A 19,994-nucleotide genomic window follows, 5' to 3' on the forward strand; every position below is an offset into this window, starting at 1 on the left:
TCTGCCAATTTTTCAAAACTAAAAAATATCAATTTTAGAAGTTATACTTTTTTGAATTCCAATCCTTAAAATTGCTTTGAGTTTTCCACTAGGGCTCCTAGAACAACTTATTCCCATAAGATAAATTTTATCTCTCTACAGCCACTTGAAATGTGAGTTTATTGCTTATTCACTTGGATTCCATAACCAGAATATGCTGATTTTCCTTATAACCTTTCCCTGACTCCAGGTTTCATCACCTTTTCCATTCTCCTTGATTTCTAAAGTTAACTTGATATTTTATTTTGGTTTCTATTGGCTTTCTTGCCCTTTAGCTACCTCTTTCTCAACTCATTTCTTCTCAACTTGTTCTTTGTCACATGCCCCTCTCCCTATATCACATATTCATATTTTCTGGCCTTCAGTCATTTTTATTTTTGATTTTGATTCACCCAAACTCTCCCACTTGGAGGCAGTATGGAATAGAGTTGGATGAAAAATCCTTGCATCACTGAGCATGAAGTAGGATATGAGTCCTAGATATCTGTCAGGGAGGATATTCCTTAAAGTATAATTTCAGGGTTCAAAGCATAGGCCACTCCAGCTGCAATAGCCAACTATAAGTTAGAAATTCAAAATATCTCCTATACTCCTAGAAAGTAACCCATCTACTGTCAAGGACTAGAAGTCTCTAAAGACATTTCTGTAAGTGGTAACAATTAATAATTTAGTTCAGCAATATTCCTATTTATTGGAAGGTTGAAGAGCCCTTGGAAAACACCTTCATTTACCTGAATGCCACTGGGCTAAGTAATAAAACTATTAAAATCTTTAAGAACATTCTCTGATATTCTCCTCAACACCCCCATCCATAAGAATTACCATAAAATCACATCCTCTTGTTACCTCGACCTAGGAAAGCCAGACATGTGAAAAAGCAAAAATGCAATCCAGAACTCTTTTTGGAAAATAGGTGTCCATATAATTCACATATGCACTCATAAATATTCAACAAATAAGAACATATATTCAGAACAACAGCAGCATAAGTTATAATCACATTTAAATGTCACTCCTTCACTGTCTCTCACTTCTTTTTTTTACATCTAATAATCTACACAATTGGTAACAAATCACCCTATTCACAAGTAAGAAAACACTTTGTGAGGTTATGTTCAAAACCACATTGACAGTGAATGGAGAGGGGGCTCATGAATTTGCTGTCCATCACTGCAGGACCTCCCTACAGTAAAAGTCTAGATGTGCAAGAAGCAATGAAGTCATTAAAGACAATGTAATTGTACAAAATGTAAAGGGACTTGTCACCAACAGAGATTTTAATAAATGCCAGAAATAGAGCATATGGAGGCTTATATGTTGACAGATAAGAATAAGTGGAAAATTCCTAACCTAAAACATTACTGCTAGGGGCCTCAAAGGAAACCAATTCTCCAAAAGGGAACCCCATAAAGACACAACACCCAGAGACAGCAAGTAACTTGAATTTTATGAGATTAAATGATATTGACATGTTGTGATGAAAATAGCCTACATGTAGGATCACTGATTGTCTATATTACATGACCAGAACTGGACACCCACCCAACTCAGCTGGAATTTACCTCTAGGCAGGAAACCAGGAGACTCTTCCTAAAGAAAATTAACAAAATCTGGAGATACTAAGACTGATAGTGTGTATGCTCGCCCTTCTTGAGGAAAAAATTCTCCTCACCCTCCAACAGATATGCCCCACCCTCCTTTCACCTGTACAGAGATCCTGCTATGACCTCTGCTTCACACCAGAGATTCAGGGGGAAAAGTCAATTACCTTTCATAGCAGCAGAGGAAACCATTTCAACTATCCATACCATTGGTGATTTCTCACACCAAGTATCACAAAACAGCAGGAAAGGGAAAGAGAAAACAGCAGATAAGCTAAAAACTCTCTGATCTTGGAGAAAACTGAGATATTCTACAGAATGAAAAGGAAGTTTAAAATTGTAAATAGGATCCAAGATGGCAGCAGAGGAGGTGGAAGCTACACTCATCTTCTCCCAGGATCACATGGGAATTACAACTAAATTATAGAAGAATAATCTTTAATAACCAACTGAGAACTAACTGAAGTTTTATACCTAAGGATTTACAGAAGAAGCCCCATTGAGACTGGTTGGAATGGTAGAGATGCAAAAAGCATTGACCCGTTCCCACAGGTGATGACTGATGTCCCAAAGAACTATGTCAGCTGTGGTGGGGAAGGGAGGATTCCTCCTGAGAAGTATGCAGTCTAAACCCCAAGGCTGGCTCCCCAGACCAGAGTGCCAGAACTGGGAAGAGGCACCCATGTAACATCTTTCTATGAAGTGAAGTGGGGTTTCTGTCTGCCAAGGAGAGACAGGAGAGTGCTAGTGGCTGTGTCTCTAAACCTTTTAAATGGCCAATGGACAACACTTCATTTGCAGCCATCCACCCTGGGCTCTGGCAGAGGATGGGCAGAGCAATCTAAAGTTGTATGAAGAGAGTCTGACTTTTGTGGATCTGGGGATAAAGCTGAAGGATCAGCTGCCAGGATTTCTGTGCTGAGTCATTCTCCCATACCACAGACACCATCTTTCTTGGGCAGAGCACTCCTCTCCACCTTATCAGCTTTGGGGAAAGAAATAGCCCCAACCTCTGGACTTCCTCGTGCCCCACTCTATGGTGTTTACACCTTGTCATGGAGCACATCCAGAGACTCTTTCAGTGACTAAACCTAATAGGCAGCCAGTAGGTGGATGTGAATATTGTGGGGTTTCCTTGGATTTTGCTAACCTGATCCTGAGTTCAGTGCTGGTAACAGCCAACCTTGATACAAAGGTTGGTCCTTCCTGTGTACCCAGGCCCAGCAGAGGCAGCCATCAACTGATTGCTGATAGCACCAAACAGGTTGCCCAGGGCCAGTCACAGGCAGTGTTTTTTATTGGTCTGCACCAGAGTCCCCCACAAGAGTCCCAGAATCAATATACCTAGTGGCCAGCTTTAAACAACAACAGGGCAGAATCCAGTAAGCTTCACAAGCAGCATGCCCAAAGAGAGTTCTTCGCAGGCACCAAACACGGCTGAGGCAAATTCCACCTTGTGTGGTCAGCATCTGCACAGCAGCTCACATGCTGTGGTCAGCGTTGAGCTTCACAGTCAGCCAGCCTGAGGGTTGATCCCACAACAAACAAGCCAATAGCAATAAAGACTCAATTACAATTACAATATAACCCACACAGGACATTCCTGGAGCACCCAACTCTGGTGATCAAGGAGACTTCACCACCAGACCCCATGAGACACCTACTACAGAAGGCTACCCCACAAAGACTGGGAGTCGTAGATGTACCCAATACATAGAAACAAATACAGAGAAGCAGCCAAAATGAGAAGACAAAGAAAAAGACCCCCCAAATGAAAGAATAGGGGAAGTTTCCAGAAAAATAGCTAGATGAAATGGAGGCAAGTAATCTATTAGATGTAGAGTTTAAAATAATGGTTATAAGAATGCTCAACAACATGAAAAAGAACATAGAAACCATAAAAAAGGACCAGTCAGAATGAAGAATACAATACCTGAAATGAATAATACACTGAATGGAATAAAGATGAAGGGTGGATGAAGCAGAAGAATTTATCATGACTAAGTGATGACAAAAAGCAGTCAAGTAAATCTGAGCATAGACTGAGGGCATATAAGAAAAAGATGTAATGAATTTGAAAAACCTCAAAAATGTACCCCCAAATTATAAATACGCTCTGATGCTTGATGTAAAACTACCTTTTCTTAGGAAGGAAGGATTTCCTCACCCATCCTATAGTCAATAATAGAGCTACATCTCTAGGACTAGGAAAGCTTAACTGCCCAAATCTCCAAATGTTTTTTTTTTCCCAGCTCTGTTTTCACTTTGCATTTTTTTTCTACAAAGTTTTTAAGTGCTTTATGATCTAAAATTCCCTAAGGCAACTAGAGTCCTATTTCTTTTCACTTTCTTTTCTAATTTGTGTTTAATTAGACACTCACAAAGTGCAGTGAACTATTTTTTTTTAAAACAGGCTTCCTTCCTTTTTTTTTTTATTGGGCTACTTTGCAGACTGGCCCAGAGACAACAGCTATTGTCTGATGCTATCAATTGAACTTGGCTGTTAAGGCATGGAATTGGCACTTCCTGTGCAGAGGTTCCTTGATGGATATGGACTCTATTAAGCAAGGATAGCATAACATGACTCACAGTCTTCTGTAAATCCTATTGAATTCCAAGCTTTGTCTCGACTGCTTACTTGCTAGCCACTTAAATTCTCTGGTGTTTCTTTTTTCCCCAGTTAGCCTTGAGCTACCATGCACTATAAGGGTAGACAGCAGATCCAGGGAGTGAAATAAAATTTGCTACTTGATCCATGGGTCTTGTCTTCAGTCATGAATTTAAAAAGAAAATACTAACCAAACTACTATGACTGAATAAACAGATGTCAAAGTGGGACTCAATAACATTATATTTGTGTACATACACCATATTTTCTGGCTTTGTAAGACTATGATACTCCTACATTTATGAGGCACCAACCCTTTGAAAAGAATACTATACTATGACTGAAGGCACTATTATGTTTTACTTTTTTTTTCTTGTATTTGTGCTTCTCTTACTCTGCCAGTAAAATTCCAAGTGGGATTTCAGGTCTTGTACCCAAATATATTTCTCTTATTGCCCCATTATTAGCCTCCAGTACCAGGCTTCCACCCACTCTCCTCCCAGAGTGGTTAATAATAAGAAACATGATGGAGGTTGATAGGGGCAACCACTGTATAATGCAGATATCTTGAATCTTGTTCAAGTGCTATGATTGGACAGTCATGAGTAAACCATTTCTATTGTCTGAGCCTTGGTTTCCTCACTGTAAATATGCTTAACGTTTGCAAAGTGAATGCACCATGTAATTGGGACCAGTGTTATTTAATATTTAAAAACTAAATTGCCAGTAAAATTTTGAAAAATGATTTGAATGTTTATTGATGTCAATCACAAATACCAAGGGAACTGATCTCAATTCATAGGATAGAAAAAAATTTATGAAAAGTCATCTTTCCTCATCTTTAATGTCTCTACTACTTGCAACTGTCTCCAGGTCTCTTCCTTCTTTTAAAACTCTACGGAGATTCATCTAAAATCAGCCCACACTGTTTCTTGTCTCTTTTTCTTTCCTCCCATATTTTTGATATTTTCATTTCCTATTCCAAAAGCTCATTGAAGATTCTAATCTCACATGCCCAGGGTATAAATTCCCTATAATCTGAATGCATAGCCGATACCTCTTTCCTTATTATCAAAGCCTAATTATAGATAAATGTGCACTACTAGCATCTATCAACTCCGCAATCCCTTTCTACTTCAGTGAGGCCATCTTCTTCAGAAGCTGTCAAAGACAGCTTGTGCAGTCGAATCCAGGAAAGCATCCGAGGGTCAAATCCTGTAGTCACTGACCCACGGCCTTCAAGGCTTATCATAGCTGCCCTTTTTCAGTAGAAAACCCTCTTTATAATTCCCAGACCTATTTTTTTCTGCTTTTAGCCATCACTTCCTTACATTTCTAGTATCACTGTTGGTTTCCAAATCTAACACCTTAGAGTTGAGTCTTCATTGTGGGATAGGATTAAAGCCATAAAACCAACACAGGTGTGGGTGCCATGCTTCCTTCCTCCATTCTGAATACTTTCTCATTTCTTAGATAGTTGATATCTTAGGATGCAAGATTTAAAAGCTAATTTCCAATATTCAGTTACTTAAGGGAACATCCTGGGCTATCCCAATTCATTCAATACTAAATTTTTAAATAGTAATCCAACAGCAATCCAGTGCAAAATAGTAGATTATCACCCTAAAGCATTACTTTAATCTCAGAGTAGTAAAGTTCCCTCCAGTTTTGGTGTAGTGTTCTCAGGACAACCACAGATAACCTCTAAGCATGTGGAAATTTCTGTGAATTTTCAAAGCTGTAAAACAATGGCATTTCACTCTATGGTCTAATCTATGGTCTAGGTGAAGATTTATACCAAGACACTATAGCATAATGTCTAAATACCCAAAGAATAATTTGTAAGCAATTTAATATCCACTGAGGTTTCTCAGAAGTTCCAAAAGATGAATCTGTATGTAACACATCTAAGAAAGCACATTATTTTAAATCCTCACCCAAGGCCACACTTACTGATTTTTGAGAGAGGGGAAAAGAGAGAGAAAGAGAGAGAGAGAAACATTGATGTGAGAAAGAAACACTGGTCAATCGCCTCTGGTACACACTCAGACCAGGGACCTCCTGTAACTGCCCTCACCAGGAACTGAACTGGCAACTTAGCATCTGCTCTGACCAGAAATTGAACCCAGGAGCTCCCGGTTTATGGGACGACAATCCAACCAAGTGAGCCATACCAGCCAAGGAAAACCAAGCACAATGCCTTAAAATTCTTTTGTATTTTCTTGAACATGCTTTCCTCCTGATCTGGAAGGAAGGAAGCACTTCTGATCTCAAGCATTTTGTCTCTCTTATTATCTGTCTCTCTGCCTCTCTCTCTTTCTCTGTAAGAAGACTATTTCTCTCTTCTTTCTTAACGCTCAAAACCTCTTACCAAAGCAATCCAGTCCTTTTTGCATTCCCCTCCCTCACAACTACAGATATATTTGTTTCTTTCTCTCAACTTCTCAGTGTAAATTAATCAAACTTATTTCAATGACTCCTGATTCTCCCCTCATTCATAGACTTGATTATGGATGGCAAAGATGTTTCTCCTCCAAAAGAAAGCTAGAGTGGAAAACTCTTAATAGTCATATTCATATCATTCCTGCCATATAAATAGTAATAACCTCATAGAGGGTGGATTTGAAGCTAAATGAAATGCTGTATTTGCATGTATTCCTGACATATGTTTTTAAGAATTTTGGTTGAAGAAATGAAAAACAGTTATAGGAGAAGCAGGATACAGTTTGGCCAGAATCCTGCACCCTTCTGCAAACAGCTTCTCAGTCTCCCTATCCTATTCTCCCTTAGCATTCTGCATTCTGGAGAAAGAATGGGAATAGAGAAAAGGGATGGGTAAATAATGCCAGGAAATGGATTAGTGGTTTGTGTGAGAAATGAGCAACTGGTATGAAGAGGAATACAGTGGCTTAGTGTGTCTGCTATTCTGCAAGCCCAGCTGTACATCTGCCAGGTGGTGAGGAGGGCAGAGGCAGCCACAAAGCTCCCAAACAGCTGCTTCCCCGTCTCTCCTACCACTCAACACTGAGAGACTCTGGGCAATTTGGGGGCTGCCATTAGGGAGCAGCAGCAGATGGCGCCATGCTTTGGAGGTGTGTGCACTCTTGAATGGTGAGGGCTCCCATCACAAGAAAGCAGCTCTCTTCCGTGCAAATAAATATGATCTTCTAAAAAACTGCAAAATGGTACATTTATGAAAAATTACTGGTTTTGAATTTGGTCTTTATTTAAGTTCTCTGCTTTTAGTAGTATTTTATTTTATATATCATCTACAGGGCAACTAATTAACTTAAAGAAAAAACTTTTAAAAACATATTTTTTTCTTCCCATCTGGCATTACCCATATGAAGGTAGGGAGAAATGGTCATGTGCCAAACCTGTAAGGGAAATTCTCAGCTTCAACTCATATTTACAGAGCACTTACTTTGTGTGCCAATTATAGTACAAGAATTTTCTATAGGCTTTATCTTATGTGAGGCACACATAAAAAATTCTTATTCTAAGCAAGGGAAAAAGATTCCACTTCTCTCTCTCTCTCTCTCTCTCTCTCTGTTTCTCTCTCACACACACACATACACACACAGAAACAAAAATCAGAGAAGATAAATCAGTAATAGAAATTTAGTTCTGTTCAAATGTGTGAAAATTTAATTCTGACTAAATTCATACTTATCTCAAAATATGCCAAAAATTCTCCCAAAGGTGAGTTTGTTAAAAATATGACCAATACACTTTATACAAAATGATTATGACCCTCTCAAATAGCTAACAATTCTAGAATGTTTTGAAGTTTACAAAGTATTTGTATACACAAAACTTTTGATCATAAAGAAGATCCTATAAAATAAGAACACTTACATATTAGGAGTCTTCAGTTCCTAGATGAGGAAAGACTTCACAGCTATAGTGAGCTGACTGGAAACAGCCGCAGTCCTGGAGCAGTGACATTTTAATAAGCCCATGTCAGGCAAGGGATATAACAACAAGGCCTTGTTTTGATGATGGTAGAACATGTTTCACTGGCCAACTAGTTCTACAGAATTTTATGAAAAGGGAAAAAGCAGTTTGTATCCTAGGAAAAGAAATTTTACTTTTCTGATTTCTGAGGAACACCAAGAAGGTCAAAAGCTGATTGAACTAAAAGGCTCAGCATGGATTGTCTTATGAATTTGTTCACCAAATCATATGCAAAAGTGTGACATTTAGGAAATTAGCAGAGATTAAACATCAAAATTACAGCCAAATTACAGGATACCCATCATTCAGAACAGCTGTAAATCCAGCTAAATGCAAGTCCTGCAACTAGGGATTTAAAGAAGAAGCCACATCAAGACTGGTAGGTGGGGTGGAAATGCAGAATGGGCTGGTCCCACATGCAAGTGTGCCAGATAAAAATTGGAGGGATATCTTAGTTTCGAGGACCCCATGAGGAGCAAGGGGTTTTACCTCCATACCAGGCCTTCAGTCCAGGATTCCAAAGCCAGAAAGAGAAGTGCCCATAACTCCTGGCTGTAAAAGCCATCAGGGAGTGTGGCTAAGTGAGATGGAGGCCTCTGGAGTCCCAGGCAGTTCCTCCTAAAGGGCTGGTGCACAGACTCACATGAACTCACTCCTTCTGAGCTCCAACACTGTGGCAGCAGCTCTAGAGGCACCCAGGACATACAGGGAGGAAATGAATTATCTGGCATCAGGAAAAGAGCTGAGGGGTGGTGGGAAGTTTTCTACCAGACAGAAGAACTGGCAGAGGTCCATTTTTCCTTTTCTGAGACACCCCAACCATAGAGCCAGCATGTGGATGCAATATCTCAGTCTCCATAAACCTGGCTCGCGCCCATTCTGGTGATTTCCAGAAATGGTGATTTCTGGTGGTCTTAACCTTGCTCTACCCAATTTGGGGGCCCTCCCAAGCCATTTCCAGTAGCTTTTCCATACAAACTGCCTATAGTGGCTCCTGGTTAGGACTTTCTTAAAATCTCTTCGAGTTTCACAAATTGCAAACAAGCAGCATTAGACCTTGGCATGCCATATAGCTCTCACAAAATGACCCGAGTCCTGGCACTAGCAGCAGCTGGCCTTCATGTGCAGCTTGGACTCTCTTGGGTACCTCCAAGCCCAGCACAAGTAGCAGCTATCTGTAGATCACTCTGTAGCTTGTGCCAGGTGGCCCCAGGTAGGGCAAAGATAGTGGCTGACTTTGCATCTCCTGAGACACCCAGAGCCAGTGTACCTGATAGAGAGATTTCCACACCAGATTACATACAACCCTACCACCTCTGTGAGTGACACACTGAAGGAGCAGACTTGGTGAGCACCAAAGACCCACTGAAGCAAGTGCTGCTCATTAGGGTCAACTTATACACAGCAGCTTCTCCACTGCAGTTGCAGCCAGTCCTCATATCAATCAGCCTGGGGGTCATTTCCTTGAGTGATGCCAACAGTAATCAAGGCTTGACTACAACAGGAAAGTGAGCACAGTCCACATAGAGGTACACCTGGAATGCCCAGATCAGGCAGCAAGGAAGGCTGCACCACTGAGCCCTACAGGGCACCTACTATATAAGGCTACTCTACCAAGTTGGGAGACAGAGCAGCTCTACATAATACATAGAAAGAAACCTGTGAAAGCAGTCAAAATGCAGAGACAAACAGGTCCCAAATGAAATAATAGGAAAAATCTCCAGGAACAAACTAAATGAAACAGAGGTAAGCAAATTACCAGATACAGAGTTTTGAACAATAATTGTAAGACTGCTCAAGAAACTGAGTGGGAATTTAACAGAATGGAAAAAAAACACATAGAAGCCAACCATAAAAAAAGAACCAGCCAGAAATGAAGGATACACTAATTGAAATGAAGAATAATTTACAGAGAATCAATAGTAGAGTAGATGAAGCCAAGAATAAAATTAGTGACTTGGAATATAAAAAGGCAGAAAAGACCAAATAGGAATTGCAAAAAGAAAAAGGAATAAAAAAATTGAAGACAGTGTGAGAAGCCACCGGGACAACTGCAAGTGTACCAATATTTGTAACATGGGGGTTCCAGAACAAGAGCAATAGATCCAGAAATTGAAAACCTATTTGAAAAAAATAGTATCAGAAAACTTCCCTGACCTGGTGAAGGAAATAGACATACAAGTCCAGGAAGTACAAAGATCCGCAAACAAGATGAACCCAAATTGGCCACACCAAGACACATCATAATCAAAATGCAAAAGGGTAAAGACAAAAACAATATATTAAAAGCAGTAAGAGAAAAGCAGTTACTTGCCTACAAGGAGCTCCCATAAGACTGTCAGCTATTTTTTCTTCTCAGGCCAGAAGGCAGTGGCAAGAAATACTCAGAGCGATGAAAAGAAAAAAAATGGCCCTACCCAGCAAACCTATCCTTTAGAGACAAAGGACAGACAGAGAGCTTCCCAGACAAGAAAAAGCCAGAAGAATTCATCACCACCAGACCAGCATTATATGAAATGATAAAAGGTCTCCTTTAAGAAGAAAAAAAAATAAAAAATATGAATAAAATGCCAACAAATATCTATGAACAACTGAATCTAAAAGAAAAAAAAAAACAGAATAAACTAATAAGAAGAACAGAAACAAATGCATAGATACAAAGAACATTTTAGTATTCTGTTATTAACCAGTGTTATAGAAATGGTTATTGAATAAAATTTACTTGCTGTTATCCCTCCCTTGAAGGTCCCTAAATACCTTCAAATGAGATTAGGTTAGGTTGGATACTTCTGGCCAAGAGGGAGGCATAGGTGGACACACTATGCCTCCTCACACAACCAAAAGGAAGACAACAAATTTAAGCACAAAAAACAATCAGAACTGACAGAAAATTGAACTGTATGGAAGTTTGACAACCAAAGAGTTAAAGAAGAAACATTCATCCAGACGTGTAGCGGGGGCAGAGACGGGAAGCCAGGAGGAGAGGAGTCACAGCAAGGCTGCTGGCTGACCAAGCAAGGTGGCTGCTGGCAGAGCAGGCAGTCCCACATTTCCATGCAGATAAACTGGAAGAAACAACTAGGGAGCAAAACAGACCTCACAACCCAGGATTCCAATGGGGGCAAATAAAGCCTCAAAACCTCTGACTGGAAAAACCTGTGGGAGCTGAGGCAGCAAGAGAAACTCCCAGCCTCACAGGAGAGTTTGTTGGAGAGATCCACAGGGCCCTGAACACAAAAACACCCAACCAGGAATCAGGACCACAAGGGCCCAATTTGCTTGAGGGTACCCAGGGAAGGGACTAAAAGCTGGCAGAGAGCTGAACAAAAGGCAATGTTGCCTCTCTGACCCCTCCCCCACATACAGCACCATACAGGGACCTGAGTTGCCTAGCCCTGGCAAACACCTAAGGCTCTGTCCCTTACCATGTAACAGGCTCACTGAGACAAAAAAAAAAAAATGGCCCAAATGGAAGAAGAGATCAAAGTTTCAGAAAAAATACAACTAAGAGACAAAGAGCCAACCTATCAGATGCACAGTTCAAAACACTGGTAATCAGGATGCTCACAAAAATGACTGAGTATGGTTGCAAAATAGAGGAAAAAGTGAAGATTATAAGAAATGAATAAAGTAAAATGTACAGGGAATCAACAGTGAAGGGAAGGAAACTGGGACTCAAATCAATAGCTTAGAGCAGAAAGAAGGTAGAAACATTCAACCAGAAGAAACAAGAATTCAAAAAAAAATGAGGAGAGGCTTAGAAACCTCCAGGACATCTTTAAATGTTCCAACATCTGAATCATAGGGGTGCCAGAAGGAGAAGAGGAAGAGCAACAAATTGAAAACTTATTTGAAAAAATAATGAAGGAAAACTTCCCCAATCTGGGAAAAGAAATAGACTTCCAGGAAGTCCAGAAAGCTCTGAGAGTGCCAAAGAAGTTGGACACAAGGAAGCTTACACCATGGCACATCATAATTACATTACCCAAGATTAAAGAGGAGAGAATCTTAAAAGCAGCAAGAGAGAAGGAGAGAGTTGCTTACAAAGGAGTTCCCATTAGACTATCAGCTGATTGCTCAAAAGAAACCATGCAGGCAACAAGGAGCTGGAAAGTATTCAAAGTCATGAAAGGCAAGGACCTATATCCAAGATTACTCTATCCAGCAAAGCTATCATTTAGAAAGGAAGGGCAGGTAAAGTGCTTCTCAGATAAGGTCAACTTAAAGGAATTCATCATTACTGAGCCCTTATTATATGAAATGTAAAGGGACTTATTTAAGATAAATAAGATGATCAAAAATATGAACAGTAAAATGATAACAAATTCACAACTATCAACAACTGAACCTAAAAAAAAACTAAAACAAAAACGAACTAAGCAAACAACAGCAACAGAATCACAGTAATGGAGATCACCTGGAGAGTTATCAGCAGGGAAGGGGTAAGGAGGTAATGGGGGAAAAGGTACAGGGAATAAGTATCATAAATGGTAGGTAGAAAATAGACAGGGGGAGGTTAAGATTAGTACAGAAAATGGAGAAGCCAAAGAATTTATATGTACAACCCATGGACATGAACTAAGGGAGGGTTTGTGGATGGGAGGAGTGTGCAGGGTGGAGGGGAATAAAGGGGGGGGGCGGAACAAATGTAATAGCATAGTCAATAAAAATATTTAAAAAATAAAAAATGAGATTAGGTTAATATTAAGTTCAAAAATATACAGAATAGGCTGAGGTGATTTATAAAAAGAAAAACTGCTTGTCCCAATTGAAAAACTAAGAAAAACTTGTAGTTAGGATTAATAATTATATTTTTTAGTTAAATCCATGCCTATTAATTAACAATTTAAATGGTTGGGTAGCACTGCTAAATTATGTCTATGAAAGCCATCTTTTTTATAGACAGGTGGTGGTTAATCTTCCTAATTCCTGGTTGTCATCAGGTCATTTCTGACACTAATCATAGAATGATATCCGTTCTCAAAGCTGAGATCCAAATTCAAAGATTTACCTTTTACTTAAACCTTCTATGATTCCCTTCTTAATGTATGCACCTCTCTGTGCTTCATGAAAATTCCAGGACTTCTTTCCCTGACTCTGTGCAGTTCACTCCCTACTCATGTATGCTTTGCTTTCATGTCTGCTGTCAAAAACACTCAAGAAGATTTCTCCTATAACAATCTTTTCCCTAAAGTCTAGTTCTCCTTATTCAACCATTTACCAGCTTCTTGATTATGTTTCTTCAGTGTTCCTGAAAATATACACACTGGTGTTGAATATATATGTCCATAAATTTCATCCGTTTCCACTAGCTGAGTGACCTTGAACAAGAAACTTACTATTAATCTCAGTTTATCTCCTATAGAATGGCAATTCCATAACTATCTAACTCACAGAATTATGATAATAAAGATGAAATAAATAAGTTAATGAATGTAAAATTCAACTTAAGTGGAAAATTCAACTTAAGCAATATTTCTTAAAGGGAGTTTCAAGAAATATTAATTCCACAAAATGTTCTTTAGTCAAAGGGGACACATGGTTAAATCAGTTTATTAAACAGAACATCCGATGCTAACTTCTCAGTCAGCCATGATGTACATTAACATATTAAAGGCTCTACAAAGACTTGTAAGAAAACAAAACAAAACAAAAAGTTGGCCTAACATTCTCTACATGGACTTCACCAGAGAGCCTTTGTGTGCATAGGAGCTATTTAAATCCTGCAGAACCAGTGTTCTGAGGAAGGCATTTGAGAAAATGCTGACTTGGACAAGAACCAGTTATCATTTTAGAAGTTATTTCAGCCTCAGGTTTCCAACAGTTTTCAAAAAAATTTTGTGAAAGAGACTTCCTCCTAATGTTCAGAGCCATCACAATCCCTCAGAAAAATGAACCACATTGCCCTGTGGGAGGCTGTGCCAGAAGGGTAGTAGCATGGTATTAACTTTCCAAGGCCAATTATTTTTTGAAAATCTCTTAAAGTATATGAAAAATTTCTGTTTTTTATGTGATGCCCAGTAATTGCTTATCCAGACAGCAGCAGATGTGAAACTTCATCCCAGGAGAAAAGTTTAACATAATATGTGAAAATCTGATAAAGCATGGGAAGAACTCAGGGGAGACTCGGAAAATGGATAGGCCCCTATCTATGGTGAAGGAAGGATGGAGATGTGGTCACTATCTGTGAGCTCCAATACGTCCACCACCAAAAGCAAACTGTTTACCATGTACAGAGGTAAATGGCAATAAAGACATGTGGAGCAATGGTCTCAATGTCACAAACTGAAGGCCACCGAATTTTGAATGGCACAGTGGGAATTTTACAATCATTTAATTTTTCTCCTTTAAATGGGAGTGAAAATCAGTATCACTCACATTTACTGATCATACTGGCCTTTTCTTCTCTACCATGACATCCTTAATTCTTCACAAACACCTTCATCAAGAAGTGCCTTTCAAATAAACTAGCATTCCTAAAATCACATTAGTCATTTCTATTTATTCATGTTTGAAGTCTGTCTATTAAAAAGAATAAACTAATAAACAGAATAAACAGAAAATATAAGCTTCCCTATATGAGTCTTATTTTTTAAAGCATATTATAAAAAGATGATGCTGTGAGATCAAAAACTACTATCATGGTCACTTCTTTAACAATGTTCACAGTTTTATTAAAACAAAAGTAAGCAAAATAGCCTGTCATTATCAACCACTCTTATTTCAGTTTTAGTTTTAATAGGCTATAAAGATAAACACCCAAATTTATTTTAATATAAATATCCCAAATTAATACCTCAAATTAAAAGTAAGATGTGCGTTTGCTTCAGCAGCACATATACTAAAACTGGAGTGATACAGAGAAAATGAGCATGGCCTCTGTGCAAAGATGACATACATACAAATTCATGAAGCGTCCCATATTTTTATGACAGAAAACTTTCCTAACTTGATGAGATAAAAATCACACAAGTCCAGGAAACAGAGGGTCCCAAACAAGATGAACCCAAAGAGGCCCACTCCAAGACACATCATAATTTAAATGGCAAAATTTAAAGACAAAGAGAGAATCTTAAAGGCACCAAGGGAGAAACAGCTAGTAATATACAAGGGCACTCAGATAAGGTTAGCAGCTGATTTTTCAACATAAACACTACAAGCCAAAAGGGAATGGCAAGAAATATTCCCAGTAATGAAAATCAAAGGCCTGCAACCAAGACTACTCTACCCAACAAGACTCTCATTTAAAATGGAAGGTAAAATAAGGAGTTTCTCAAACAAACAAATAAACAAACAAACAAAAGGCTAAAAGAATACATCTCCATCAAATCAGCATTGCAAGACATGCAAGAGGAACTGCTTTAAGAAGATGAAGAAAAAGAGAGTAACACAGGAACACAGGTACAAATGGGAAAAATGGCAATGAATAAGTACCTATCAATAATAACCCTAAATGGAAATTCATTAAATGCTTCAATCAAAAGACACAGGGTAGCTGAATGGATAAGAAAAAATTACTCACATATATGCTGTTTACAAGAGACCCACCTCAACAAAATACCTACACATACTGAAAGTGAAGTACTGGTAAAAAATAATCTAAGCAAATGGACCTGGAAAAAAAAAGCTAGGGGAGCAATACTTGTATCAGACAAAATATATCTCAAAACGAAGGCCATAAAAAGAGACAAAAAAGGACACTTCAAAAAACTTAAGGGAATAACCCATCAAGAAGATATAATTCTTGAAAACATATATGTACCCAAGTAAATTAGGAAAATTTTGGAGGACTTTGAGAAAGATATCCACTGCAACACATTCATCATAGGGAATTTTAATACTCCATTGTCAACAATGGATAGATCTTCCAAAGTAAATATCAACCAGCATATTATGTCATTGAACAACACTCTAGATCAAAGAGACTTAATTGATATATACAGAAAGTTTCACCCCAAAGAAGCAAAATACACATTCTTGTCAAATACATATGGATAATTTTCAAAGATAGACCATATAGTAGGACACAAAACAAGCCTCAAAAAATTCAAGAAACTTGAAATCACATCAAGCATCTTGGATCACAATGGCTTGATCCAAGCCATTGGATGGAAACTAGAAACAAACCTCAAGGGAAAAACTCAAAAACATTCAAATACATGGAGACTGAATGACATGCTATTAATTAGTGAATGGGTTAACAATGACATCAAGGAAGAAATTAAAAAGTTTCTGGCAACAAATGGAAATGAACATACAACAGCTCAAAATCTATGGGACACAGCAAAGGGAGTCCTGAGAGGGAAGTTCTTAGCAATACAGGCTTACTTAAAAAAATAGAAAAATCTCAGATAAACAACCTAACCCTACATCTACAAGAGCTGGTGGAACAATAACAAAGTCCGGAGAGAGTAGAAGGAAAGAAAGAATCAAGATCAGAGCAGAATTAAATGACATAGAAACTAGAAGAATAATTCAAAGCATCAATAAATCCAGGAGCTGATTCTTTGAAAATCGACAAGCCTTTAACCAGACTCATCCAGAAAAAAAAGAGAGTGGGCCAAAAAACTGAAATCAGAAATGAAAGAAGTTAAAACCAATACCATAGAATTTCAAAGGACTGTAAGAAATTACTACAAACAAGTATATGCCAAGAAATTTGACAACTGGGGTGAAATAGACAAATTTATAGAAACATAATCTTCCAAAACTGAATCAAGAAGAAGCCAAAAGCCTGAATACACTGATAACAACTAGTGAAATTGAAGCAATAATCAAAAAAACTCCTGACACACACAATCCCAGGACTAGACAGTTTCACAGGCAAATTTTACCAAACATTTAGGGAAGAACCAACTCCTATTCTCCTCAAACTATGCCAAAAAATTCAAGAAGAAGAAAAACTCCAGAACTGTTTCTATCAGGCCAGTGTTATCCAAATTCCCAAGCCAGGTAAAGACACAACAAAGAAAGAAAACTACAAGCCAATACCTCTGATAAGCATAGATGTTAAAATCCTCAACAAAATATTGACAATCCAGATCCAGCAATACATTAAAAAATGATACACCATGATCAAGTGGGATTCATCCTAGGGATACAAGGATGGTATAATATTCAAAATCAGTAGACATAATACACCACATAAAATGAAAGACAATCACATGATCACATCAATAGATGCTGAAAAAGTGTTTGATAATATAAGCACCCATTTATAATAAAATCTCTCAGCAAAGTGGGAGTATAGGGAGCATATGTCAACATAATAAAGACCATATATGAGAAACCTACAGCCAACATCATACTCAATGGGCAAAAACTTAGAGCTTTCTCACTAACATCAGGAACAAGACAAGGATGTCTACCTTCACCACTTTCATTCAAATAGTATTGGAAGTTTTAGCCACAGTGATCATACAAGTAAAAGAAATAAGAAGCATCCAAATAGAAAAGGAGGAAAATTCTCATTATTTTCAGATAATGTGATAGTGTCAGGGGTGTCCAACCCACTGCCCACAGGCTGCATGTGGCCCAGGATGTCTATGAATGTGGCCCAACACAAAGTCATGAATTTCCTTAAAATATTTTTATTTTGCTCATCAGTTTTCATTAGTGTTTGTGTATTTAATGTGTGGCCCAAAACAACTCTTCTTCTTCCAATGTGGCCCAGATATGACAAAAGGTTGGACACCCCTGGCATACAGAGAAAACTCTATAGGCTCCACCGAAAACTACTCAACCTAACCTAATACATTAATTTGGCAAGATAGCAGGTTAAAAATCAATATCTAGAAACTGAAGGAATTTTTGCATACCAACAATGAAATATCAGGAACAGAAACTAGGGAAAAAATCCCATGTGTTTCCAAGAAAAATAAAGCACCTAAAGAACCTAGGAATAAAGAACCTAGGAATAAATTTAACCAAGGAGGTAAAAGTCCTAAACTCAGAAAACTACAGAACACTGAAGAAAGAAATTAAGGAAGATACAAATAAACGGAAGCATATACCATGTTCACAGATTGGAAGAATTAACATCATTAAAATGTCCATTCTACCCAAAGAAATCTATAGATTTAACTCAATCCTTATTAAAATGCCAATGACATATTTCACAGATTTAGAACAAATATAAATTTTAAAAATTTATAAGGAACCAAAAAAGACTCAAAATACCCTCAGAATTCTTGAGAAATAAGAACAAAGGAGGAGGACACAATATCTGATATCAAACTATATTACAAGGCCACTGTAATCAAAACAGTCTGGTACTGGCATAAGAACAAATACATAGATTAATGGAACAGAATAGAGAGTCCATAAACAAACCCAAGTCTATATGGTCAACTAATATTTGAGAAAGGGGTCAAGAGCATAACATGGAGTTAAAATAGCCTCTTCAATGGTTTTGGGAGACCTGGACACCTACGTGCAATAAAATGAAACCAGACCACCAATTTATACCATACACCAGAATAAACTCAAGGTTGATAAAAGACTTAAATATAAGCCATGACACCATAAAAGTCCCAGAGGAAAACATAGGCAAGAAAATTACAGATATCACACACATCAATATTTTTGTTAATATATCTCCTAGGTCAAGGGAAATAAAGGAAAGAATAAACAAATGGGACTACATCAAACTACAAAGCTTTTACATGGCTAAAGAAAACACTATCAAAATGAAAAGGGTACCAATGGTATGGGAAAACATACTTGCCAATGATACCTCAGAAAAGGGTTTGATTTCTAAAATATATAAAGAACTCATATAACCTAGCACCAGGAAGATAAACAATTCAATTAAAAAATAAGCAAAAAGCCTCAACAGACACTTTTCCAAGGAGGACATACAGATGGTCCATATGACACATGAAAGGATGCTCAACGTCACTATCCATCAGAGAGATGCAAATTATGACCACAATGAGATACCACCTCATACCAGTCAGAATGGCCATCACTAACAAATCAACAAACAAGTGTTGGAGAGGATGTGGAGAAAAGGAACCCTAGTGCACTGTTGGTGGGAATGCAAACTGGCGCAGCCACTGTGGAAAACCTTATAGAATTTCCTCAAAAAACTAAAAATAGAATTGCTTTTTTACCCAGAAATTCCACTGCTGGGGTTACACCCTAAGAATACTGAAATACCAATTCAGAAGAAGCTAGGGTTATTTTATGTTTCCATATACATTTTTGAAATATTTGTTCTAGTTCTATGAAATATGTCATTGGTATCTTGATAGGATGTACATTGAATCTATAGACTACCTTATGATCCAGTGATTCTACTTCTGGGAATTTATCTAACAAAACCGAAAACGCTAATTTGAAAGAATATAAGCACCCCTATGTTTGTTGCAGCCTTATTTACAATCACTAAAATTTGGAAGCAGCCAAAGTTTCCATTGGTAGAGGAATGAATAAAACAACCATGGTACATTTATATGATGGAATACTACTCAGCCATAAAAAAGAAGAATTTTTTACCCTTTGCAACAGCTTGGATGGACCTGGAGAATATTATGCTAAGTGAAATAAGCCAGTCATAGAAACACAAATACATATGACTTCACTCATGTGTGGAATCTAATGAACAAACTGAACTAATAAGCACAATAGAGATAGACTGACTGATAAAGAGCAGGCTGACAGCTCTGGGCTGGGGTCAAGGGGTAGAGGGGTCAAGAAAAGAAGAAAAAGGACTCACTGACGCAGACAATGTGTGGTTCAGAAGGTTTGGTGGAGGTGGAAGAAGGTAAGAGGGTAATAATGGTGAT

General features: G+C 38.1%; 1 protein-coding gene and 1 non-coding gene across 2 annotated transcripts in view; one reads left to right on the plus strand and one right to left on the minus strand.

Annotated features, from left to right (window-relative positions):
* The window catches only part of GRM8 (glutamate metabotropic receptor 8), a 796,332-nt gene that overhangs the window by 143,544 nt on the left and 632,794 nt on the right, over positions 1-19,994 (minus strand).
* On the plus strand, positions 15,027-15,133 carry LOC114508233. The gene has a single exon (XR_003685490.1). It is a non-coding gene; the product is annotated as a U6 spliceosomal RNA (small nuclear RNA).

Source organism: Phyllostomus discolor, chromosome 10, assembly GCF_004126475.2.
Source record: "Phyllostomus discolor isolate MPI-MPIP mPhyDis1 chromosome 10, mPhyDis1.pri.v3, whole genome shotgun sequence".
Classification (NCBI taxonomy): Eukaryota; Metazoa; Chordata; class Mammalia; order Chiroptera; family Phyllostomidae; genus Phyllostomus; species Phyllostomus discolor.